The sequence below is a fragment of the Callorhinus ursinus genome, unplaced genomic scaffold (genome assembly GCF_003265705.2).
Source record: "Callorhinus ursinus isolate GAN/ISIS: 27379988/994484 unplaced genomic scaffold, GSC_fseal_2.0 scaffold32, whole genome shotgun sequence".
NCBI classification, from domain to species: Eukaryota; Metazoa; Chordata; class Mammalia; order Carnivora; family Otariidae; genus Callorhinus; species Callorhinus ursinus.
The window spans coordinates 6,437,067-6,462,795 of NW_027397094.1; the positions used below are offsets into that span (position 1 = coordinate 6,437,067).

At 46.1% G+C, this 25,729-nt stretch overlaps 1 protein-coding gene across 19 annotated transcripts in view; it reads right to left on the minus strand.

Annotated features, from left to right (window-relative positions):
- The window catches only part of SGMS1 (sphingomyelin synthase 1), a 266,979-nt gene that overhangs the window by 63,296 nt on the left and 177,954 nt on the right, over nucleotides 1-25,729 (minus strand). The window contains exons 6-8 of one of the 19 annotated variants that reach the window (XR_012374272.1): nucleotides 3,056-4,777; nucleotides 2,758-2,919; nucleotides 1,893-1,984 (exon numbers count right to left, since the gene is read on the minus strand). The exons of 15 other annotated variants lie outside the window; for them this stretch is intronic. The gene's annotated coding sequence lies outside the window, so the exon portion shown is untranslated. Of the gene's footprint in view, nucleotides 1-1,892; nucleotides 1,985-2,757; nucleotides 2,920-3,055; nucleotides 4,778-14,015; nucleotides 17,758-25,729 lie in introns of those variants that run through there. 3 more of the 19 variants (XR_012374271.1, XR_012374273.1, XR_012374279.1) reach the window with 3 other exon arrangements.

Sequence of the window (25,729 nt, forward strand, 5' to 3'; positions counted from 1 at the left end):
CATGTAGATCCTGTGTCCTGCCCTAGACTACAGTCATGGCTAGCATCACACAAAAACCTTCCCCTTTGCCGGAACTGTCAAGAAATAATGCGCCTATCACATTACTTCACACCTCTTGACCCACCAACTCTTATCTGGGGGAATTCGAGCACCTCCCTTTGAAAATCACACTCTAGGGCACCTGGGTGGCTCAGCTGGTTGAGCGACTGCCTTCGGCTCAGGTCATGATCCTGGAGTCCCGGGATCGAGTCCCGCATCGGGCTCCCTGCTCGGCGGGGAGTCTGCTTCTCCCTCTGACCCTCTTCCCTCTCGTGTTCTCTCTCTCTCTCTCTCTCTCGTTCTCTCTCTCAAATAAATAAATAAAATCTTTAAAAAAAAAAAAAGGAAAAGAAAATCACACTCTAATTGAATCAAGTTTACAAAGTGGGGTCATCGAAGTGCGTTACCCACAGTCACACGGCAACGACAGGGCGGAGACCTGACCAATGGGCTTCGTGTGCGTCTCCTCGTCTCCACACCTACCCCACAGGCCCTGCCACCACCACTTCCCCCAGAGGAAAGCCCTCTGGAATCCCAGCTGGGTCCAGAGGCCCGGGCTCAGTAACAGAACGGCTCTTTTGTAGCCCTTTGACCACGCGTGCTCAGCTCGGTCTCGCGATGCCCGCAAAACACAAAACCTCTAACAAGCCCTGTATCTCATTAGACTTTGTATGAAGCTTTTTGTTTCACAAACAAAACTGCTTCTAAGCACTTTAACTATTTGGCAGTACCATTTGCATATTGGCTACTGTACTAATTGAAGATCTGTGTTTTATTTACGTGTTAAAACCAGAACCTCGGTTTGATAACATTTGGCTAACCAACAATTTTGACTAATTTAATGTCGGAAATAGCACAGCCTATCGGGTAATACACATTCCCCCTCCCCTGATTTCAGCTGGTTCCCTTAATCGTTTCAAAACAACTTCATATTGAAAAATGAGATTAACCTATTTTCTATAAAGAATTCCTTGAATAATAAACCATTGTTAAAATATCTGCACTGAAATTATGTCCGATTCTTACTCAGATGGTTGGTACTTTAAGTTTGTGTCATGCCCCTAAATAAAATACATGCACCATGTTTTATGAAATACACCTGCTGCAGGGAAGACACTTCAGCTGGAAACCAACTGTAACTGATGAAATAAAAAGTATCTTTGCGAGAAACAAAATACACAAATTTTGAGATTGCTACTGTAAGAATTTCCTGAATAGAGCATAAACTCCGAAGAATCATTTTACTCCCTCGGGGAATTTCAGCCAATAGAATGGTCACGTCTAGACATTTTAAAAGGAACTGGGAAATGTGACGTTTGCACCAAGTTCCTATGGCGGTAGAGGCATGTCCAAACAATTTCTCTACTGGATCAAAGATCTCCAGTTCCCAGGAAAAATTTCAGACGCTTTAGGTTCAAACGAATTCCACTGTCACAAAGGTGACCTGTGCGCAAAGGTCAAAGTGGCAGTGGTCACAGTCAGGGTCTGGTCAAGCAATGGAGAGACGTCATGGGGGAAACCGAGGTCATGGGGGCGACACAGTGATGGCAGGAATCTGCCCCAGAAAGGGGTGTGTGTGCTCCCCTGGCCCTACCATGGAACAGAAGAACGTTGACGAGAGCACAGTCTTTCCTGAGCATCTCCAGGAGCTCGTCCACTGTTCTGTGAATTCCCCCGACATCTGCCACAGCAGTGTTCAAGTATAAAGAAAAAGGCATGCTCCAGTTTCACAGCAGATTCCAAAGCAACTCAAAACCCTTAGAAACAGGAAGGCTTTCGGGCCAGGGGACACGAGAACTGACGTCAAGTCACTGACGGCCCCTCCTCATCTTTTAACGTCTCTCTGAACTGACCTGGGCAGAGTTCAGCACCTCTCCTCACCGGTGCTGCTGTGCTGGGGCCTCATCAGACAAACCATACGGAAACTTTTCAAAACCAGGGAACGCTGCACAAGAGAAGAGAGACTGTCAGAGTGCTCAAAGCATGGCGAATTTATACACGACAAAGCTCCTAATGTCAACCGCTTTCTGCCCAGGAAACTACAGAAATAAAACAGGATCTAGCCACACTCCCTGAGCGCGCCTTATGATCCAAGGCCATAGTTTCTGTAGGAGTTTGATAAATCACACCAATCACTAGGACTTAGATTTGGATCTACTTCTCGTAAACACAACATCATAAGGAAAGGCCTCGCCTTCCACCTAACCGCACGAGCCAGGGAGGCTACAGTCGAACCTCCGGGTTCTCCTCGTAACTTCACACCACCGAGGCTGTCCTCCTCAGGGGGTCCCTGACGACCCGCCCATCGAACCCTGTACCTTTATAACGTCAGCAGGGCACAGTCCAAGAGTTATTTCGGGAACAGGAGAAAGAAGAGTCAACAGACAAAAAGTAAATAATCGGAATAACAAACATGAGAACAAAGTGTTGGAATAACATGATATGATGCCTGAGATTTGCTTTAAAATACCTCTCTCCCCGTCCGGAAACCACAGTCGCAGAGAGCTGACAGTCGTTAACACTGGGTGATAAGGATACCAAGGTCATCTGACCTGTCGCTCTACGTTCTTAAAAACTGTTTTTTTAAAAACTCCTGCAAGAAAATGTTTCTTAAAGCTCTAATTTAGTAGGAACTCAATTTGTTTTAAAAAATAATACATGGATATTCACAAAAACAGACAGTGCCCAGAAAAAAAGAAGAAAAATAAAAGCACCTACAAATTTCTGTGGGGTGGTGGGAGGAAACCAAAGGGTAAGTCAGCGGATTCCACACCACCACCAGCGGAGCGCCACCGCTCACAGCACACGGGTCTGTCCAGCAAGCCTCACGCATTCATCACCAATTACTGGAGCCACCATGTCTTGACTGCACTTATCCTTCTAGGGCGGAGAATATGATGATTTAACACACATACACATAATGGAACCAGCACCTCTTTAATCAGCCACCCACACGCACGACATTCCCTGAACAGAGCGCGACCTGACCCTGACTGTGTACCCACGTATCGCCCACCTGTCACTCCAGTCAGGTGGGCCTCTGTCCACTAGCTCTCTGCTCAGAGAACGAGGACGTATGTCCGGTTCCTCTGCCCGAAGACACCAGGGCTAGTCCACAACAGGAGGATCAGACGCTGACGGGGAAGACTGCCTCACAGGACACCGATGACGGGGACCAGAAGCAGCCCGAACCACCGCCTGTCGTCGACTGGGAAGATGTGCGCTAAAGCTTCACTCGTGTGGTCCACTTCTTCACGTGCTTCGTCTTTCCTTCTAGCACCACAGGCAGATGACAATCAGAATCTCTGAGAAACTCCACCACGGCAGATAGGGAGGCAGGTGAAGCTAAGAGACTGTTCTAGAAACTCCACCTGACAAAGGTACTGAGTTCTGAAGACCAAGCGCTTGGGAAAGCTACACAGACTGGCCACCTTTCCCGACAGCTGTGCCTCAACAAGAAAAAACATTCTCCTGGCAAAGTGTTCTTCTGTCAGTATGGGCGCCCAAGATGCGGCTAACAGAAGCGCGGGCCGAGCGGTACAGCCCCAGAAGATTCGGCAGGTGAGCTGATAAAGGTCCAACCCCCAAGCCAAGGGGGTTCTTTTGATCTTAGGTCCTCAGAACACTGGTCATCCTATCCTCCCAGAGCAAGGTACTGATTACCCGAGCGTTCAGGACTCCCAACCTTTGTCACCTGAGTCATACATCCTATCTCTATACTGACGCTACCAAAGCAGGGGGAAAACTACTACGTCAGCCGATCCTCGGGCCAAAGGGGAAAAGCATTGCCATCCCCTTCTCATTATCTTTCCTCTCTCAGCTTTTAAGAGAAACTTTTTTTTAATTTAAATTCAATTAGCCAACATACATCATTATTTTCCAAAGTGGAATTCAGTGATTCATCAGTCTTATGTAACACCCAGTGCTCATCACATCACGTGCCCTCCTTAATGCCCATCACCCAGTTACCCCATCCCCCCACCCCCTGCCCTCTGAAACCCTCAGTTTGCTTCCTCCAGAGTCTCTCATGGTTTGTCTCCCTCTCTGATTTCTCCCCCTTCAGTTTTCCCTCCCTTCCCCTGCGATCCTCTGCACTGTTCCTTCAATTCCACATATGAGTGGAACCATACGATAATTATCTTTCTCTGACTGACTTACTTTGCTCAGCATTAAGACTCTCTAGGTCCCATCCATGTCGATGTAAATGGTAAGTACTCATCCTTTCTGATGGCTGAGTAATATGCCATTAAATACATACACCACATAAGAGAAATTCTTCTTAAAAACTGGCCAGTCCCTACCTTATGGATCTTGTGAATCTTATGAGGTTTCCCATTTTGCTTTGGACCAGGAGTCCCTACTAAATGTACAGGCTAAATGTGCAACTAGACTGAACCTAAAGATCCAATGCTGGTACCTAAAGAGTCTGAGCACTTGTCTCGTGAACCCTACAATAAAACAGTGATCACAGGCCATGTGAATTCCTCTTTCCAGGAAGATGAGTCAGGGACAGCAATACAGGTGACAGCACAGTGCTGATTCTCGCCTGACTCCTCAGATGATGTTCTGTACCATAGTTCATGACACATGACAGGGCAGAATTTGTCCAGACTCGATCAAGAATCACATCTGCTAGCCAACTCCTGTTGTCACTGGGGTATCCATTAACTTTCAAACTGTGGGTTTTCTCAGAGGGTGTGGTCTTTCAATAGGTCCGGACAAATTCTGGTGCCAGGCACTATGAAACGGACATCAAAGTAAATCTGAAGTTATGTGAAATAAACATGCAAAAAACCCAGCAAAAAAACGCCCATTCTTTATAGCTGCCTCTGCATTTTGCTTTAAGTCGTGTCTAACTTATTTCAAGGGCAGGAAAGCAAATCAAGTTTGACCCCAACGTTCTAGGCTTTTGCTTTTCCTTCAACACCAAAGAGGTTGGCAAGTAATAACCGGTATGAATCTTTCCTGCCTAACTAAAAAGAACAATAAACTGAGTTAATGACTGGCTCTTAAAGGAAGTCAAGTAATGAACCAAATTAACAAATCCCTGTGTTAAGTAATTATACTTTATGAACTAATTACCATAAGCAGAACAATGCTGTCATTGGCATGAACACCCTTTAGCTTTTACACTACAGGGGAGCTTGGCGGCAGCACCTGAGCGAGCCGGGGAGGAGCGCGGGGTCACACCCGACCACGGAGCTTCTCCCTCTGGTACAGAGACGTTCGGAGGCATCACGCCCCGAGGTGGCAGCAATGTCCACACCCTGCTCTCTCCAGCCACACAGCCACACTTTCCTGATCACATCCTCAGTAACCCTTCACGAGTACCAGCCAGGGGACAAGCACCCTGGTGCGGGCAATTCAAGATGGGAAGCACGGCGGTACAAATCAAGTTGAACAAGTTGCTGGGGTCGTCCCCGGGACACTGGCCATAAATGGTTCCCTTCACCACGATGGGGCAGGTGCAGTGTGGCACCGCAGTCTGGGCCCGGATTTGTTGCCCCCTCACGATACGGGACAGCGCGTGGCCGCTGAGCGCCACTCCCTGCCATGGGCACCGGCTGCCATCAGCCTGACGAGCAACGTGTGACACTTACCGAGACTCGGTGACATCTGCCTCCAAACCTGTTCACGCAGGCTGGAGCTGGTTTCCGTCTCTACCTGATTCAATTCAATATTAACACACGAATCTGAGTCCGAAAACCAAGTGAGCGGTTGTTGCTGTAAAAATGAAACTCAATGCTTTAGGAAGACGGGACAAACAAAACGAGCTAAGAAGAGACTGCTGCCACATGAGGTGTGTCTGAGACCACGTTAGTGTTCCGGGGGGAAAAGGGGGCTTAAAGTCCCGATGGGCCCCGTCCTGGACTGCTCTGGATGGCCGCTGTGCCGGCACCGTTTGGATGGAATGAAGACTGAACACCATCGGTGACGCAGGACAAGTGTGCTTCTTGTGGGAGCGAGAACGTGGAACACCAGTCAGAGGACCTGTGTCCAGAGACACAGTCCCGACGCCACATCCAAGACTGGCCACTCCTGAACACCGGTATCTCCAAGTTTAATAAATGTTTGTGGTCCCGGGCGTATGTCATTTCTTACTTTCTACTCTTCACTGATTCATCATGCAACCAAGGCGCCAACTGTACTTGACATGACTCTCTAAGGAACCACACCGAGGTCCGGACCCTGGTATTTTCCTCTTTCCCTGAGGAAACTCTGAAACAAGAATGAAGGAGGGACAGTTTGCCCTGATGAAATCTCAACTCCCTTTCAGTGGCCAGTGTCCCCTAAGGTCTCACTTCCTTAAGCTCTGCAGAGCGGGGACCCAGTGCCCCCCGTCTGGTGGCCAAGGTTAAACACTGCCCCTTCTCTTTTCTCTGCATTTACAACCCTCATTAGCTCATACAAGTATGCCCAACTCGGCACTGAGCAAGGCGAGACAAAGGTCAATTCAAACTGTAAAGTGTCTTCTCTTCCCCAGGATGCTGTGTTTCAGAAGATCAATCTACGTTCACCCATCTGTAAGTAGCCACAGTTCAAGAGCACACAAAGAGGGAATAAAAAAAATTCAGGATCACGGAAGGGGGAAAATACTGGAACCAGAGAGTGAAGGAAAAGGTTAGTCTTACCGCAGATCTACTTTCACAAAGTAGAAAGAACTAGACTTAAACTCTATCTATGATTTTGGGAAAGCTAACCACCTTTCCAAGCCAGTCTCCTCATATATAAAATGTAACCACCTACTCCATAGGATTAAGTGAGATAAAGAGTTGCTAAGCACTTAGTACAATCCAGGCACATAGCAGGTGCTTCATAAATCACGGCTACCTTCAGTGGAGCAGTACCTTCTCACACCCAAGCCCACGCCCTACCCAAAATGGCATCATTTTCCACATCTTCCCTCTCTTGATTTAAGAACTCCAAGCTTCTCTTCAAATCAGCCGGGTCCCCAAACCTCTGACTCTCCAAAAGCAGCACCTCAGAGACTCCACTACGAAGAAAGCACTAAAGAGCGAGGTAATATCACTTGCAAGACATGTCTCCATCCCTCAGCACACTCTCGGGAGCTCAGCAATTACGGGGCACTCAAAATGTGAACATCAGCTGGCTGATTTCGGTTATTAAATTGACTCAAAATTACTGTGCCCTAAGATCATAAGCAACAAACACACACACACACACGGATTGGTTCTCTTTAGGTCAGTATCCCCGGCCCATTCTCCTGCAGTGAGCCTCGTCCTCGAAGATCTCCGGTGCGGCGGCTGGATTTAGAGAGACCGAAGGCATCCGCTCCGCAAAGAGCCGGCCAACGTCCTAGCCGGGGTCCCTGCACTCCAGCTGAGAGCCCGCGCGGGGCGGCGCGCCCTGCAGGTCACAGGCAGAGTCCTGCTTACGCTGTCACTCTCAGCTCCCGGTTCGAGAGAAGGATCTCGAACCTTGGATCACGCACATCCCCAGTAAAGCAAGACGAAGATAGGGAAGGGGACGGCAGCATGAAGTCAGGCTGACCAGGTCGAGCTCCGACATGAGCGCAGACAGCTGTTGAAACCAAGCAGAGAGGGGACGGGGGAGGACACCGGGGGCCGACTTTTAACAACAGCTCAGCCGCACACACATCCGGTCCTGGCTCCGTCCCCTTCCACGAGAGAGAAAATCAATGTTTAAAAGTTCTGAAGGACACGGTGTCTGAGTTTATTTAGATGCCTGGTCTCCATGCCTCTGTGCATGAGTTATCCCTTCTGGATAAACATCAATTCAGACTCGCTGCTTTGAGGACAAACACAAGCTGAGGAAGCTGCCTTTCCCATTCGCTGAAGATGACAAAACCCAACACCTGTCACCTAAGCAACCATTCAGGTTCCAGAGTTATTCGAGATAAATCTGTTCTTTCCTTTAAGGAAAAGCTTTCTCCTCCTCAGATGTTACGGAATCACAAAGAAGCCACGAAAAACAAAAGGAGATGTGGGACCTATACAGGGACGGTGGGGGCAGAACCTGCCTCAAGAGGCACGGTGGCGTCCGCCGGAGAACTGTGCCCGAAAGCTCCGGCCTGGGAACGAGACACACTTCCAAAGCCTACGCACAGAGCCCCTTCCCGCCCTGGGCTCTGGGCTCTGAAATGCTAGCAAATGCTTTACAGTACAGTCAAGAGTGTACTGCGCGTGGCTTTCTCATTCACAAAAGTCGCAGTCTTGTTACTTTTCTACTCCCTCTGAGCTTCTTGGCAAACAGGTCTTTGGAAAATAGTCACTATTCACCTGAAATGACAATTATAAATAAATATGTATGCCCGTCAAATGGACATCCCCACACAGATCGTATACAAACAGTTGCGTTCGTAACAGCTCCCAAGCGCCGGAGCACGCACCTAAAATACTTGAAGGAACTGGAGGATACTGAAATGTTAATTAGTGACATGGAATTATCTCAAATTTTTAAATTATCAGCTTTTAAGTCAAAATGGTTTATAAAAGCTATAAAATCATAATTTTAATTTTTAGGATTTTTAGGTTATTTTAACACCACCAAGTTGTTCAGCCCAGTTGCACGCCTTCTCTAAGTGATGTGAAGTCACCCCTCAGTGCCCAGAACAGGTCTGGGGTGTCCTGACTCGGAACGTTCTGGTATTACTTCCCAAAGGGGAGCTTCTGGTAAGTTCCTGCTATATTCTGTGCAACCGGCATATATTCGGTTCTCGATCAAACCAAGCCAAGAATCTCAATTCCCATCAAGTCACCACAGGAAGAAATTCACTGAACAAGCTGAAAACCATCCAACAGTTCTCTTTTGATACGGCATGTATTACTGAGCAGGCCTTGTGACCGTATACACATGCATGTGTGTGCACACACACATCCACGCATATACGTGCAGATGTGTGTACACACACACTTTCCCCCTTCTACTTCACGGAGACTAGCCACCTCTATGATAATATACATTATTCTCTTTCAAGACAGTACTGAGCCTTAACATAAATTAGGATTCTAGCCAGGAGTTTTACATGGCCAAATTGTTCAAAAGAATAAGAAGAGAAATACTACTCATAAATAAATTCTTCAACATGATGGGCTCTCTGAAACGTCCGGAGAAGGCAAACCTGTAGAGAGAAAGTGGGTCGGTGGTGGCCCAGAGCTACAGACGGGAACGGGAAGTAGGGGGAAAGGGCGGACAGGGGCTCGGATTGATGGAAAGGTTCTAGAACTGGGTGATGGTGCTGGTTGCGTAACTCTGCAAATTCACTAAAAAATCTCTGAGTGGTACAGTGAAAAGGTGAATTTTATGGTATGTAAAGTGTTATCTCGGTAAAGTATTTGTTTTAAGTGACAGGGTGATCACTGGGACTTAGCATTTTGATTGGGACTGGAAAGCAACTAATAAGAATGTACTCAAATCCTGAGTTTTGAGAATGTTCATCCCAGCATCTTCTAATGGCCCGAATATCAAATGAGAAGATTAGCTAAATTTCAGTACTTTCCCACAATATTCACGGCGACAGTAGGTGACGGAGGGAGAACAGAACAACAAGATGGGCATCACGGAGTGCGGCAGAGCCCCAGCAATGACGGCACAGCCGTCCTCTGTCGGCGCTTCAGTCCACGCTCCACGGTCCGCCTGAAAATGCCAAAGATTCTGAACCACACGTGCAGAAACAGGCGCAGGATACACGGAGGGAGAAGTGCCGAGCAGAACAGCGCACCCAGCGGGACGCGTAAGGCACGCATGCGGATTACCCATGTGTAGGGATGGGTTTGCGTGTGTACTTGGAAGGAAAAATGCCAAATTGTTCTCCATGTTTATGCTTTGGAGTCGGTGGGGAGAGAGAGGGCTTTCCCACCAATGTGAAATTAGGGATTCGAAGTATGGGCACTGAAGTGCTCAGAAGGGTTGTCACCAGCTACACGGAATTTATATGGTTACGTTCTTTCTTAAAGATTTATTTATTTATTTGTCAGAGAGAGGGAGAGAGAGCACAAGCAGGGGGAGCGGCAGGCAGAGGCAGAGGGAGAAGCAGGCTTCCCGCCCAGCAGGGAGCCCGATGCGGGGCTCGATCCCAGGACCCTGGGATCATGACCTGAGCCGAAGGCAGACGCTTAACGACGGAGCCACCCAGGCGTCCCCATGGTTACGTTCTTTTTAACTGTTTTCTCTTACCGGAGAGCAAGGTTAGTCTGGTGGTAGAGAGATGACCTAGATTTAAATCCTGACTCTTCTGGGTACCGGCTGTGGGATCTGGGGCAAACGACCGGGACCCTCTGTGCAGCAGCCTCCCGCCTCCACGACCAGGAGGGTAAGAGCACCTCCATGAGCCCGTGGGGCGAACGAAGTGTGCTACACGCCGCAGGCCCCCAGAGCAGGGCCCGGCACACAGCAAGTGCTCCCTGTTGGCACGCATCAGCGTGTGAGCCCACCACACCTCCTCAGTACGAAGAAAACAGACAGAAGCTTTATTTTTGTGGCGAAAAGAAAGTAGGAGACCAGCGACAGCGACATCTTGTTCCAAGTATGCGCAATGTGAGTATGTGAGCAGAAGGGGCCGGGCGCTGGGCAGAGACTGGACGGGCACCGAGCTCCCCGGGGGGTCCCAGCGACACCGGAGGCTCAAGATGTTGTGACCGACTCCTACCGCAGCCGCCACCCAGACAACTGCACGGCCTCACGGCGACAGTAATCAGCACATGTGACCAGACCAACGGCAGAGACTCCCGAAACACAACGGCTTCGGATAAACACGTGTGCCTAGTAACTGACCTCAGCGGGACTTGTGGCCTCATCGTGAGGCAGACAACAGAAACCAGGGTCAATTACCTGACTCCGGAGCCGGCACTGCGGAAAATCATGAACAGTCACAGCCCAAAACCAGCCAGCAGACCTCTGCCTTCCCGCCAACTGCCAAGTTCTAAATGAGCCCCGTTTCCCGTCTTTTGTTGTAGGAGGCACTTGAAACATCAACATCCCTCACGCCCTTTCCAAGGACGCCCTGTCAAGGTGCATGGCGCCCACAACGCTGTCGGAAGGGAAGGACACTCCCATCGGCTGGGTGGTCACCAGGGATCCAGTTCTTGTCTTTGTCCCCCCTCCCTGCAGTAGGTGTTTTCATCTCTGCTTTTACAAAGGAAGAACACGGGGGCCTGGAGAGACCATCATCCTTTCTCAGGGACACCTGTGAGTGGCAGCACTGAGAATCAAAGGCAGAGACGTCTGTCCGTTTGCAAAGCCTCTGCCTCCCCACACAGCTGTGTCCTCAAGTGCTTCCCACTTTCCACTCCGGCTGCAAAGCTTTCCTCCAAAAAGCCTGCACACATCCCCTCCTCCCCCCCCCAAGTTTCAGACCAGCTAACCACACATACACGACACAAGCTCCAGAGCGTTCCCGGAACGGTAGGCTTTTTACAACAGTCACAGATGATATTAGCATTTTATTTTTCACTGGCTTTGTCTCTCCAAGGCCGACCCGTTCTCAATGGGACACCACAGCCTCGCCAAGAGACCCGTCCCCATCCTCACGGGACAAACTGCAGACACTCCTGCTTGCAGAAACTCATTTTTCAAAGTAGATTCCATTCGTCTTCGTCATCTATCCTCCGGTATGAAATGTCAGAGACAAATGCACAAATGAATTTGTCAGCCTGATTTAGTCAACTTGATTTATGAGCTACAGCCAAAGATGCAGGGGGGACAAGGGCAGAACAAAACTCTCGTGCCCAAGAAATCGTGTGTGAGCTCCCTCTGACGGAGCCAGACGGACCTTTTTAAACATCTCTGTTCATCGTTCATTTCGATGCACTGTTTAGAGAAGAAAACGGACCTTACAGAACCACCATGAATTTGTCTGATCAAGGCTAATTAATGACATCATTCATCAATTACTTCATGAGCCTGTACTGAAATAGGTGCTTAATAAGCATTGAGATCATTCAAAACAATAGCTGGTTCACTCATGTTCTGATGTCCAATTATTTTCGTGTTCAATGCCACTGAACAGTACTCACAGAAGTCCAAGCTTGGCATCAGCTTTCTCAAAAATAAACCTGTCTCATTAGTGCAGACTTTTGTTTCAGCAAATTCAAATTAACAAAATCAACTGCCCTCATAAAACTACGGAGAGTAAACAAAGCCATTAGACATCTCAGCTCAAGTCAAATGGCTTGAGAAAGAGGCCACGATCCTGCTAGAAATGAAGAGTTATTGAGATTTTCAAGGAGCAACACTATATGTCAACCAAGAAAACACTGTACCATCACACTGTCCCTTGTCAGATACCATGAAAAAGCTTTTCACGTGTATGAATAAGCTAAGTCTATAAATACAGATTACTTGGACTGTCAGGAAATCCTTCAGCTCTTCTCCGGAGATAGTTAATTAAATGAAGAACTAGCAAGATATTTACCCTGGACTCTGGCTGAGTCACAGTTTACAGAGTGTACGACAAGCCTTCACAAACTCTTTCTGTTAACGAGAATCTTAAATTTTAAATGTTCAAAGGAGCAGCTTGTTCCTTGAAAAACTGGGAGAGAAATCCATCCTTCATGCACTCATTATTTTGAAATTCGATTTTTTAAAGTACGGTCTTCATGACACTCTCAATCACAAGGGAACAGATGCGATCACCTCTCCTTGGGGGGTGTGGATGGTCATGGTGGGAACACAAAGAGACTCACCCAAACAACCCGTGGCTGCAGCGCTCTTGCCTCCACATTCCGTGTTCTACACAACGTATCATGAGATGAATCGGGTTATGAAGACAGGGCCTGGAAGTGCTCCGGACCTTGGCGCTGTCTCGTCAGGCACGCGCACGTTCTAACCTGAACCTTCACGCGAGCTCTCCATTCCTGCTCATCCTCCCTGCTGGGCCTCGTGCTCTTCCTTGTTTCCACCCATTCATTCCACACACTGCACCTCATTGCAGGTCCCGCTTGTAGGTGCTGGGGACTGAGGGGCGCGCGGGGCTCACCACTTCTGGCTTCCACAAATGACGTCCCCAGGTGGCTAAATTCAGATGTTTGTAGACGTGGCCCGTCATAAGCTGGCCTGCTCTTAAGAGGCCCATAAGTTGTTGAGGGCCAAGGCAAGTACAGAGGGGAAGGACGCCAGCACCCATCACTCCTTCAGAGCAGTTTTGGTGTAAGGAAGATGCTACGGGGTCTCCAGGGCCATGGGACATATTAGGATCTATGGGCATAATCATTTGTCCCAAACTACAACTACTCAGCCTTAAAAACAGCAGAAAGTATGGCCAAGTTTTCTCAACCCACATGCTTTTTCCATTTCTTTTTAAAAAGAACAGGTTTAAAACTCTTTACATCAAAATGAACGTTTTCAAAAGATAGCGTGTAACATGAGAAAACACACTCACAACACATATGAAATAGAACCGATTTCTCTAATCTAAAATGAGCTCGCAGAAATCGATGTGATAAAGACAAGACCCCTATAGGGAAGACAAGGAAGGAAAAGAAAGTGGAGGGGGAGAGAGCACAAAGCCACACACAGGAGCAGGCAACTTACGGAAAGAAACGCAACGGGCCAACGAACCTATGAAAAGATCTGAAACCTGTAATTAAAGATCAACAAGTGAAAGCAAAGAGATAACATTTTTAAGTTAAGCAGACTGGCAAAAATGCCAAAGCCTGGTGATAGGACCATGCTGGTGGGGGTGTGGGGAAGGGGCAACCTTGGAAAAGAAAATCCATCCGTGTAACCTTTCTGGGGTGCAATTTGGTAATGTCTGTCAAAGTTTACGATGCATTTATCATCTGAACTCGCAATCTCACTGCTGGGGATTTAATCTACAGATACATCAACAAGATGTTTATTTACAAAAAGGCAGACGGTAGTAACTCCAACAGCTAACCACAGCTCCTCCCCACAAACACTCGGCAACTATTAAAACATCCAGCAATAAGGCACAGGTAAAATCAGTTACTGCACATCTACATCCTGAAATATCATATCAAAGAGAATAAGGCAGATCTGTGTGTCGAGGGACAAGATCTCTAAAAATATAATAGGAAAAGGACAAAAAAAAAAAAGCCTACAGAAAAATATGTCTATTTAATCCCTTTATTAAACAACGTAAAAAGCAGAGAGCCGTAGATGCAGATACGTGCCAAAAACATTTTTTCTCCCTGGGAGAAATCACAAGAAATGTAATAATAGTTATATTTGAAGGGAGGCTTTTACTCCCCTTTCTGTGTCTTTTGATACCGTTTGCATGTTAACCACATACATGCACTCCTTTTATTTTCAATGTCATCAGGTGTTACCCAAATGTAAGATCATGGACAATTATCGTCTCTCTCTTAGCACTCTGTTTTTCAACAAAATTTAATTAAAGAAAACAGAAAAAAACAAAACAAAAAAACCAGAAAACCTCAAGTGTCTATAGGCCTTAACAGCTGAACCTTCCAAAATAAATTTAATGAGTTAAAGGCTTTTTAGGAGAGTTCTGAGGGAGAAAAACGGAACAAAATGTGAAGTGAAACACACAAGGCATCACAGACGTAGCTCACCAGCAACAAGGACCAGGCTGAGAACCTCTCCCTTTCTAATGTTTTCAACTAAATGGGAAAATACGCATGGCATGGTGTTAGGGGACAAGAAGTCACAAGCAAAATCCAGCAGTTCAAAGCTGTTACGGAGGAAACAATCTTGAGGGAAAATGTTTAAAGAGAATGATTCTTCCAGATTCACGAGGAAGCAGTAAAGAAATGCAGTAGTAATTAAATAAAAACCCACTGCAGACAAAACCAGAGCCCTACAAGATGTTAGGAAGGCCTCTGGCAAACGTTTATAAAGCCCGAGAGAAACAATCTCAGATTGAATTACTTCACATGCAATTACAAGTCTAGGTTGTAGCCACTATCTTCACAGGCGTTCAACCACGAGCCTGGGATGTCATCCGGCTGGATGGCGCTTCATAAAGGTGGCATCAATTCCTGACCCTCCATGTACTTATCCGAGGTTTAAGAGGCAAACAATAGAAAATTAAAGCAGCATAATCCTCACCAGGCCCGGAGTGGTAAATCACAGAGGTAACAGGCTATCAAACCACACACGGTCGGGGGTAGAGCGGCAGGGGGAGGATGTGAACCCACCCAAACGGGTATGTATATCATGTCCGATTGCCTGGTTGAACAAAAGAAAAATAAAGGCTCTGAAAAAAAAGGGGGGGAGTTCTTTTCTCTCTGTGCCCATGTATCCATTTAGTGCCTCTCGGCTACAAATGCACCCTTTATTGTCTGATCCACAAAACCGAACCTGGGTCCCTTAAACAGGTGTTCCACCTGCTGGCTAGTTTTGTCAGTAGAAGGAATTTTCTGGAAAGACACTGCAGTGCAGAAGGAAGGAGCTCAGCGTCCGGGTTCCGGGGCGGCACCCGCCTCCTACAGCTTTGCGGTGGGGTGTCTCCAGCTGGACATCTCTCCATGGACCGCGCTCCCCTGCACCCAGCAACTTCTGTGCGCACAGCGGGTCACAGCCACATCCTCTCCAACACAGCCTGGGTCTGCATCTGGATCCACCTCTCAGAGGGCCATGAGGTGTGGCCTCTTCCTTCAAGGGTCCTTCCCTGCTCCCTAGGAGCCATTATCTCTATACCCTATAGAGTTCCATTTACTTTTTATTAGCTAATCCATCTTCACTCCAACCCCTTGTCATAGCTAATCATTCTTTTTAATTTCTTTTATAGTGTGTGTGTGTGTGTGTGTGTGTGTGTGTGTGTGTGTGTGTGATTAGCCTGCTTCCATTTGGTGGTTATTTTGAGGTTTTTCTTTAATTTTTCAGTTTAACTGCTAATGGCAAATATTATGGCTAACATCCTACAGTTCTTATTGTGCCAGTATTTTTAATTTTTCCCCTATGTTTTCTTTTTCCAATTTTCTTTCCTTTCTTACTGAAGTATAATGAACCTACAGGGTCACACTAGTTTGGGATGTACGATACAGTGAGTCAACGACTCTATACATTACTCAGTGCCCATCACAGTAAGTGTATCCTTAATCCCCTTTGTCTGTTCCATCGATTTCATCTATTACAGCTAATAGTTCTTGAACCATTCCCTGCTCAAACTTCATCCCTGTTCGAACTCCTGTCTGGCTTCTGCTCCCAAGACGGCCCCGACTCTGGGGGCACCGATACGCCCCCTTTACCGCCCAGCACTCCTGCCGTAGGTCCCGTGGCAAACTACACAAGTAAAAGAAAGAACAAGAATCGTTCCCGGTCTGTGCCGAGCTGCATGGCCTCATGCCACCTCAGCTCTCTTACCCTCAGTTGGCTCACTTCTCAAAACTCATGGTAATGATGGGCCACCGTGCTCCTGACGGTGTGAAGTGGGGGGGGATTTAGTGAAGCTGGCACGGGCATGGCATGAACCCAGTACCCAGCACATCTTACCTGACTTTAAACATGCCTTGGCCTCCACCATCTGGTGCCTAGAGAGCCACAGCCCACACCTGCCAACTCCTCCATGCTCCAGGGATCGAAAAAGATGAACAGTTCAGAAAAACAGCGAAAAAGGGAGAAACAAAACCCTGTGTACCTCTCCCTTACCTTTCACAATAAGTAATTTTCACAGTAGAATTCTAAATAACAGTCATGTGTACAAAGGGCTGATTTTAACAAGTGCCATGATTTTTCAACTGTATTAAAACTGTTCTCATACTAAAGTCGTGTCTGCGTTCTGGTTTTCCGGAGGGACTCAAGGAACCCCGGAGTGCCAGAGCGTCTCAGGCCCCAGGTCCTCACAGGGGCTCTGAGCTGGGCCTGGAATGATCCTGTGGCCTCCCTCCCATTCTCCAGCAAGCCCGCCCCACCTTACGGCCCCTGACAGAGGTGCCCTTGAAGATGGGGTTCATTCCACTGAAATGGACCCATGTGCTCGGACTTGAGCTCCTTCGGGGCAAAGACCAGGTCATCCTCTTCGTCGTCTGCCTAGTCACTAAATGGAAGCAGGAGCAAATTTATTCATGCCTGAGAACAGTAGTACCTGCCTCAGAAGGACAGAGGTAAGGCCTGACCACACTGAGCAGCTCTCAGTAAATGGATACCATTACAGGACATCAAACAGAGAACAAAACATACAGGTTTAAATTTGAGATCTCTGCAATGATTTCGTGCTATGAAAAATAACTGAATGCCTTAAATTATGACTGCTCACCATTTGCTCATTTTACTTGGTGAACAGGTATTTACTGAATGCCTATTCTCTGCTAGATGCAAATTTACCGTTACCATAAGCCATCATGAGTCAGGATGGTGATGGGCTCAGGGTAGAAAATATGAACATGACACTGAATTTAAAAATCTCTGAGATTTCAGTAAATTTAGGAAATACTGGGAGCAAAAAGTCCATGATCCAAAGTTGATGGCATATCAGGAATTGGTTTATTTTCAATTTCTGTACAGTCAAGATATAATACTTTCAGTTGGATGTTCTTTTCAGAGCCTTCTCCTTCTCCCTCATTTTGGCCAAAACGACAAACCCCATGGATGACAGAACTCATGAGAACTGAACTAGTGCAAAATGGTTATTCATCGAACCCTAGGTGAACTCCTCCAGAAGATCCCTTCGCCGATTCCCCAGATGCAAGCCCTTCTACCTCCCGCTCATCCTTCTTGCTCTGGTACAGGGACTTCCAAGATTCTTCACCTTCCCTGCCCACTTGGAGAGAGAACTGGCTTCTATCTTTGTAGTTTGGTGGCCACAAACGTATTCTTTAAAAAAAAACATGAAAAGTTTGACATTGAGGGGAAAGACGGCAGCAGAAAAGGAGGACCCCCAATCTCCTCTTGTCCCACGAACACAACTAGGTAACTATTAAATCATCCTACAAACCCCAGAAATTGACCTGAAAACTGGCAGAACAAAATACCATGCCTAAAGGTGGAGAAGAGGCTACATCAAAGTTTAGGGGAGACACGGATTGCAGGTGCTACGGAGAGGAGGGGAGCCATGGTCATGGAGAACAGCCAGAGAGCACACAGCAGAATGAACAAGGAGAATGTTTCCCCATAGCCATTGGCTTGGAAAATGACAGGGGCTGAATTTCATGACTTTTAGCAACAAGCAGGGCTTAAAGCCTGGAGTTTTAGAGGTCAGCAGGCTTGGCTGGGATAGAGCCTGGAGGGTACTGCACTGCTCCTGGAGAGAAAGCAGGCAAACAACCTGGGGGGCAGACAGCATGGAAACAGCATCTGAAGAGTGCCTGGGGCACACAGGAGGGAGATTATTCACTCTTCTCCGTGTGGATCCCTGAGAGGCAGCCTTCAGCGAGGGAGACACCTCTCCAGGAACAAAGAAGCTAGCTAAGGCCATTTCCCTACTCAACCCCTCAGCATAAACACAGGGCCACCTGAGGGAAGCAACACAGTGCTAACACAGGCTGCCTAACCTGCTTACACCAAGTCCCACTCCCCTGTGCTCTGGTGGGACTGCTCTTCTCAGTCAGGCTTGCCTCAGACCCAGCATGTTGGGTCCTTCCCACAGAAGACCAGCACAAACCGCTGCCCATACCACGTGTCTCCCGACCAGAGAGTTCTGCATAGCCCCAGTTCCAGTGCAGGTGGTGTCAGGGCTCATTTCACAAGCAAACTAGAGCACTTCCAGCTAAAACTTGCCACATTCAGGCCAGGGATGAAACACTGCCCACAAAGACAAGGAGTCTCTGCAGACAACTGGCCTGAAGGACAGAGCAGCCAAAACACAGCAGCAGAACACATGCAGCACACACCAGAGACACTGCCGGAAGCGCCAGGCCCTGGGCACTACATGACCTCTTCTTTATAAGGCCATTACTTTCACAAGCAGGAGACACAACAGGCTTTCCTTTTTTTTTTAAGATTTTATTTATTTATTTGACAGAGAGAGACACAGCGAGAGAGGGAACACAAGCGGTGGGAGTGGAAGAGGGAGAAGCAAGGCTCCTGCTGGGCAGGGAGCCCAATGAGGGGCTCGATCCCAGGACCCCGGGATCATGACGTGAGCCAAAGGCAGATGCCTAACGACTGAGCCACCCAGGCACCCCACAACAGGCTTTTCTAACACACAGAAAGCAGAGACTTAGACAAAATGCCAAGACAGAGGAATTTATCCCAAATGAAAGGACAAGATGAGACTGCAGCCAGACATCTAAGTGAAACAGATATAAGTACCATGCCTGATGGAAAATTTAAAGCAATGATCATAAAGATACTCACTGGGCTTGAGAAAAGACATCAGTGAGACCATTACCATAGAGATAAAAGAGTTAAAAAAGACTTAATCAGAGATGAAGAATAAATACAATAAAGGAGATCGGATCTCCTTAATGCAATGAACAGCAGTCTGGAAAAAGCAGAGGAACAAATTAGTGTCTTAGAAGACAAAATAATGGAAACTAATGAAACTGAACAAAAGAGAGAAAGAAGAATTACAGAACATGAGAACAGACTTAGGGAACTCAGTGACCCCATCAAACATACTAACATTCGTATTATAGGAGTCCCAGAAGAGGAAGAGAGAGAAAAGGGGGCAGAAAATTTATTTGAGAAAATCACAGCTGAAAACCCAAATATATAAAACAATTAATGACAAACATAAAGGGAATAATCAATAGTATAATAGTAGGGGAACTTAACTCCCCCCTTACAGCAATGGACAAATCATCTAAACAGAAAATCAACAAAGAGACAATGGCTTTGAATGACACACTGGACCAGATGGACTTACCAGATATATTCAGAACATTCCATCCGAAAACAGCACAATTCACATTCTTTTCAAGTGCACATGGAATGTTCTCCAGAAGAGATCACATATTAGGCCACAAAACAGGCCTCAACAAATTTAAGAACACCAAAGTTATATAATGCATCTTTTCTGACCACAGTGCTACGAAACTTGAAGTCAACCACAAGAAAAAATCTGGAAGGACCACAAATACATGGAGGAAAAATAACATGCTACTAAACAATGAATGGGTCAACCAGTAAATTAAAGAAGAAATTAAAAAAATACATGGAAACAAATTAAAATACATGGTCCAAAACCTGTGGGATGCAGCAAAAGCAGTTCTAAGAGAGAAGCATACAGCAATACAGGCCTACCCCAAGAAGCAAGAAAAATCTCAAATAAACAACCTAACCTTATACTGAAAAGAGCTAGAAAAAGAACAACAAAGCCTAAAGCTAGCAAAAGGAAGGAAATAATAATGATTACAGCCGAAATAAATGATACAGAAACTAAAAAGCAACAGAACAGATGGATGAAACCAGGAACTGGTTCTTTGAAAAAATTAATAAAACTGATAAGCCTTCAGCGAGACTTATCAAAAAGAAAAGGACCCAAATAAGGAAATTCACAAATGAGAGAAGAAAAACAACAACCAATACCACAGAAATACAAACATTTATAAGAGATTATTATGAAAAACTCCATGCCAACAGATTGGACAACCTGCAAGACATGAATAAATTCCTGAAACATATAAATTCCCAAAACTCAAACAGGAAGAAACAGAAAATTAGAACAGACTGATTACCAGCAATGAAATGGAATCACTAATCAAAAAACTCCCAACAAACAAAAGTCCAGGACCAGATAGCTTCACATGCAAATTTAAAGAAGAGTTAATACTTATTCTTCTCAAACTATTCCAAAAGTAGAAAAGGAAGGAAAACTTCCAAATTCATTCTATGAGGCCAGCATTACCCTGATACTAAAACCAGAAAAGACACGACCAAAACAGAGAACTACAGGCCAATATCTTTGACGAACATAAATGGAAAAATCCTCAACAAAATACTAGCAAACAAAAGCCAACAATACATTAAAAAATCATTCACCACAATCACATGGGATTTATTCCTGGGCTGCAAGGGTGACTCAATATTCACAAATCAATCAACGTGATACATCACGTTAAAAAGAGAAAGGATAAGAACCATGTGATCTTTTCAATAGACACAGAAAAAGCATCTGACGAAGTACAACATCCATTCATGATAAAAACCCTCAACAAAGTAGGTTTAGAGGGAACATACCTCAAGATAATAAAGGCCATATGTGAAAAAAACACAGCTAACATCATCTGAAATGAGGAAAATTTGAGAGCTTTTCCTTTACAGTCAACAAGACAGGGACGTCCACCCTCACCACTTTTTTTTTAAGATTTTTTTTTTTTTATTTGACACAGAGAGAGAGAGAGCACAAGCAGGGGGGAGTGGCAAGCAGAGGGAGAGGGAGAAGCAGGCTTCCCGTGGAGCAGGGAGCCCAATGTGGGACTCGATCCCAGGACCCTGGGATCATGACCTGAGCTGAAGGCAGATGCTTAACCATCTGAGCCACCCAGGCACCCGACCCTCCCCACTTTTATTCAACATAGCACTGGAAGTCCTAGGCACAGCAAGCAGACAACAAAAAGAAAAAAAAGGCATCCAAATCAGCAAGGAAAAAGTAAAATTTTTACTACTTGCAGACGACATGACACTATATATAGAAAACCCAGAAGACTCCACTAAAAAAATACTAGAACTTATAAATGAATTCATAAAAGTCACAGGATACAAAATCAATGTTCAGAAATCTGTTGCATTCCTATACAGTAATAATGAAGTAGCAGAAAGAGAAATTAAGAAAACAATCCCATTTACAATTACACCAAAAATAATAACATACCTAGAAATAAATATAACAAATGAAAGATCTGTACTACGAAACTATAAAACACCAATGGAAGAAAGTGAAGATGACACAAAGAAGTGGAAAAAATCCATGCTCGTGGATTAGAAGAACAAATACTGTTGAAATGTCTCTACTACCCAAAGCAATCTACACATTTAATGCAATCCTACCAAAATACCAATAGCAGTTTTCAGAGAACTAGAACAAACAATCCTAAAATTTGTATGGAACCACAAAAGACCCTGAATAGTCAAAGCAATCTTGAAAAAGAAAAGCTGGCTGCAGGCATCACAATTCCAAACTTCAAGTTATATTACAAAGCTGTAGTCATCGAAACAGTATGGTACTGGCACAAAAACAGAGATCAATGGAACAGAACTGAAAACCCAGAAATAAACCCATAATTACATGGTCAACTAATCTTCGACAAAGCAGGAAAGAATATCCAATGGGAAAAGGGCAGTTTCTTCAACAAATGGTGTTGGGAAAACTGGACAGCCACATGCAGAAGAATTAAACTAGACCCTTCTCTTTCACCATACACAAAAACGGTTTCACCATAAACTCAACATGGATTAAAGACCTAAATGTGACACAGGAAACCACAAAAGTCCCTGAAGAAAGCATAGGTGGTAATTTCTCTGATATTAGCCATAGCAACTTTTTTTCTAAATATGTCTCCTGTGGCAAGGGATACAAAAGCAAGAATAAACTATTGGGACTTTATCAAAATAAAAAGTTTCTGCATGGTGAAGGAAATAATCAACAAAACTAAAAGGCTACCTACTAAATGGGAGAAGGTATTTGCAAATGACATCCAATAAAGGGTTAGTATCCAAAATACATAAAGAATTAACAAAACTCAACACCCCAAAAATGAATAATCCAATTAAAAGATGAGAAGACATGAATAGACATTTCTCCAAAGAAGACATACAATTGGCTAAAAGACACATGAAAAGATGCTCAACATCACTCATCAGGGAAATACAAATCAAAACCACAATGAGCTATCACCTCACACCTGTCAGAGTGGCTAAAATTAACATTATTAACAACAGGTGTTGGTGAGGCTGTGGAGAAAGGGGAACGCTCTTGCACCATGGGTGGGAACACAAACAGGTATAGCCACTGTGGAAAACAGTATGGAGGGTCCTCAAAAAGTTAAAAAATAGAACTTCCCTGTGATCCGGCAATTGCACTACTAGGTATTTGCCCAAAGAATACAAAAACACTAAGTCATAGGGATACATGCACCCTGATGTTTACTGCAGCATTATTTACAATACCCAAATCATGGAAGCAGCCCCAGTGTCCCACAGATGGATGAATGGATAAAGAAAATGTGGTGTATATTCAATGGAATATTAGCCATAAAAAAGAATGAAATCTTGCCATTTGCAAGGACATAGATGAGTCTAGAGAGTATAATGCTAAACAAAATAAGTCAGTCAGAGAAAGACAAATACCTTATGATTTCAGTCATATGTGGGATTTAATAAACAAAACGAAAGAGCAAAGTTTAAAAAAAAAAAAGAGAGAGAGGCAAATCAAGAAAAAGACTTTTACTAGAGACAACACACTGATGGTGACCAGAGGAGAGGTGGGTGGGGTGATGGATTAAACAGGTGATGGGGATGAAGGAGTGCACCTGTTGTGATGAGCGCGGGTGATGTATAGAAGTGCTGAAACACTATAGTGTACATCTGACAATATTACACTGTGTGTTAACCAAGTGGAATTTAAATAAGAACTTAAAAAAAAAAACCACAGAAAGTTCTCTGTTAAAAAACCTTCCAAACAACACACTTCATCGAATTTTCAACCAATTTGTTAAAAACCTACAAACTCACCCAGTATGGGCCAGGGGGTTGGAATACCACGATGCACGTGACACAGTTCTTGCCCCCAAGGCATTCAGAGTCCACGTCCAGAGAAACCGAGTTAATGCCACTTGCCCAGTGATATGTGAAGAGGTGCTTGACTGTGCATGTCTCAAAGGAGGGTGGCATTAGGAATTTACCCTACACTTAAGAGGTGCTCAGCCCGCAGACATGGGGCTGTCAGTCTTCACCCTGCTGGCCCACAGACCCGGCTCTTCCTGTCCGTGACTGCTGGCTTCACCCCAGGGAGGGGCCGTGGGGCAGCTGACCAATGGGAGGCACAAAGAATGGAGAAGCTGCCAGAAGCACACGTCTTGCCTCCCTCTCCGCGGAGCCCCCTGGACCTCCTCCGGGGCTTCAGCCCGGGTCTGCCCCTGAGCGCCAACCACAGCCCCCCCCCCCCCCCGTTCTCCAGCCCAAGGCCACAAGGACCCGATGCTGTGTGACCCCCCAGGCTTCTTCCATGTGCTGCTAGCCTCCCCCGGGGAAGCCACCTCACCGAACTCCCTCTATTTGCAGACTTCAGGCCCTGACCAACGGGTTACCCTGCACCGCCCGCCCCTCCCCCCCGCCGGCCAATGATTCTCTGGCTGCTCTCTGCTACAATCCCAACTTTAAAACGGAAGAAACCCCAGATTTTCAGTAACATACCTTCATTTGGCCTAAAAGAGCCAACTTCAGCCCAGGAAATGTTCTGGTTTACACAGAATTCCTTGAAAGCAGATCCAATGCCTTCCTACCTATTCTCTTTAAGGCTGCCTCATCTTCCCAGGAATCAGATGATGGAAGCGTTCTGGGTCTGCTCTGCCCGACACCGGAGCTGCAAGGCTTGCACTTGAATACAATGAGTGCAACTAAGAAACAGAATTTTTCATTTTATTTCACTTTCATTTAAGTGTCTGCATGTGGCAGCCAGGTGCAGCCCTGGTCATCCCCACTGCAGGGAAGGACTGGTGTTGCTGGTGTTTGTGTGCTTTTGGTGGCAGGTGGAGAGAGAAGCAAAGGAAAAGCATTAGCCCCTTGAACTGATTCTATTCCCAGTTTAAAAATACAGCAACTCCCGGCCCCCGGCCCCACCCACACGGACCCACAATTCGCACAGATAACTTGGTTAACACATTTTCAGAGACGAAAGCTCCCTGGAACACGGTGGCAGCAGAAGAAGGGGGTCTGGAGGACATGGGGGCCGCGGAGGAGAGGCCTGGAGTAGAACCCAGGGCCAGGGAGGGGAGGAGCTCTCCGTGCAGAGGGAGAAGGGGAGATTTCTTGCTGTCTTCCGTGCTCCCCAACCCAGTGGGCAGAATGCCTGCCGCTTCCCTGGGGCAATGCCCCGGCCTGCTCCCTTCCCAGGAGGAGTCCCTGCAGTCTTCCTGGGACAAGGTGGTTTTCCTAAGACATACTTCTGGCCCTCCTGGCACTGGGGACACTGTAAAAGTGTAAAAGGCAGTCCCCTCAGTCCGGACTGGTGACGACTGGTCTCTGGGCTGGACATACTGAATTTCCACATCTCTGCCTTTGACAGGGACATGATCAAAGTAAACGACAGCAGGCTCCTGACTCTCCTGAGAATTCTGCTCCTGGATGTAAAAGCTAAGGATTTAAGAAGGCGACTGTCCCAGGACTGGTATTTCTCCAACATATGTGCAACAGTACAAACACCAATTACTGTCAGCAACAGTTAATTGCGGGAAAAGTTTCAGTACATCGGTGTGAATATACGAATATTAAAAGGACAGTCTTATCCGAATACATTTTTAAAAAAGTACCACAACTTCCGGAACCCAAATGCCCAAAAGGCTGGGGCATATTATCTCGATAGCCAAATAAAAGTAGACTTCCTTTATTCTAAACTTTATTTACTTTTATCTATTTAAAATTTGTAAGAATCTTAGCAACACAAAACCACAGTGGAAACAGTTCAGTGAAATTCTGGCTAAGAGCTGCTTTGATTGGGGACTTCTCCAGGAGTCTGGTAATCTGTGCGATTTAAACGAGACTGGAGAATCAAGGATATGCTAACCAGCAGAGTAGGAATGAGTTCGTTTACACTGTAACCATAACAGTGGACTCTGGTTTGCTTTCCTCATGCTCACATGAGTCACTCCCACACCAGAACACCACATTTCCAGCATGAATAAGCACT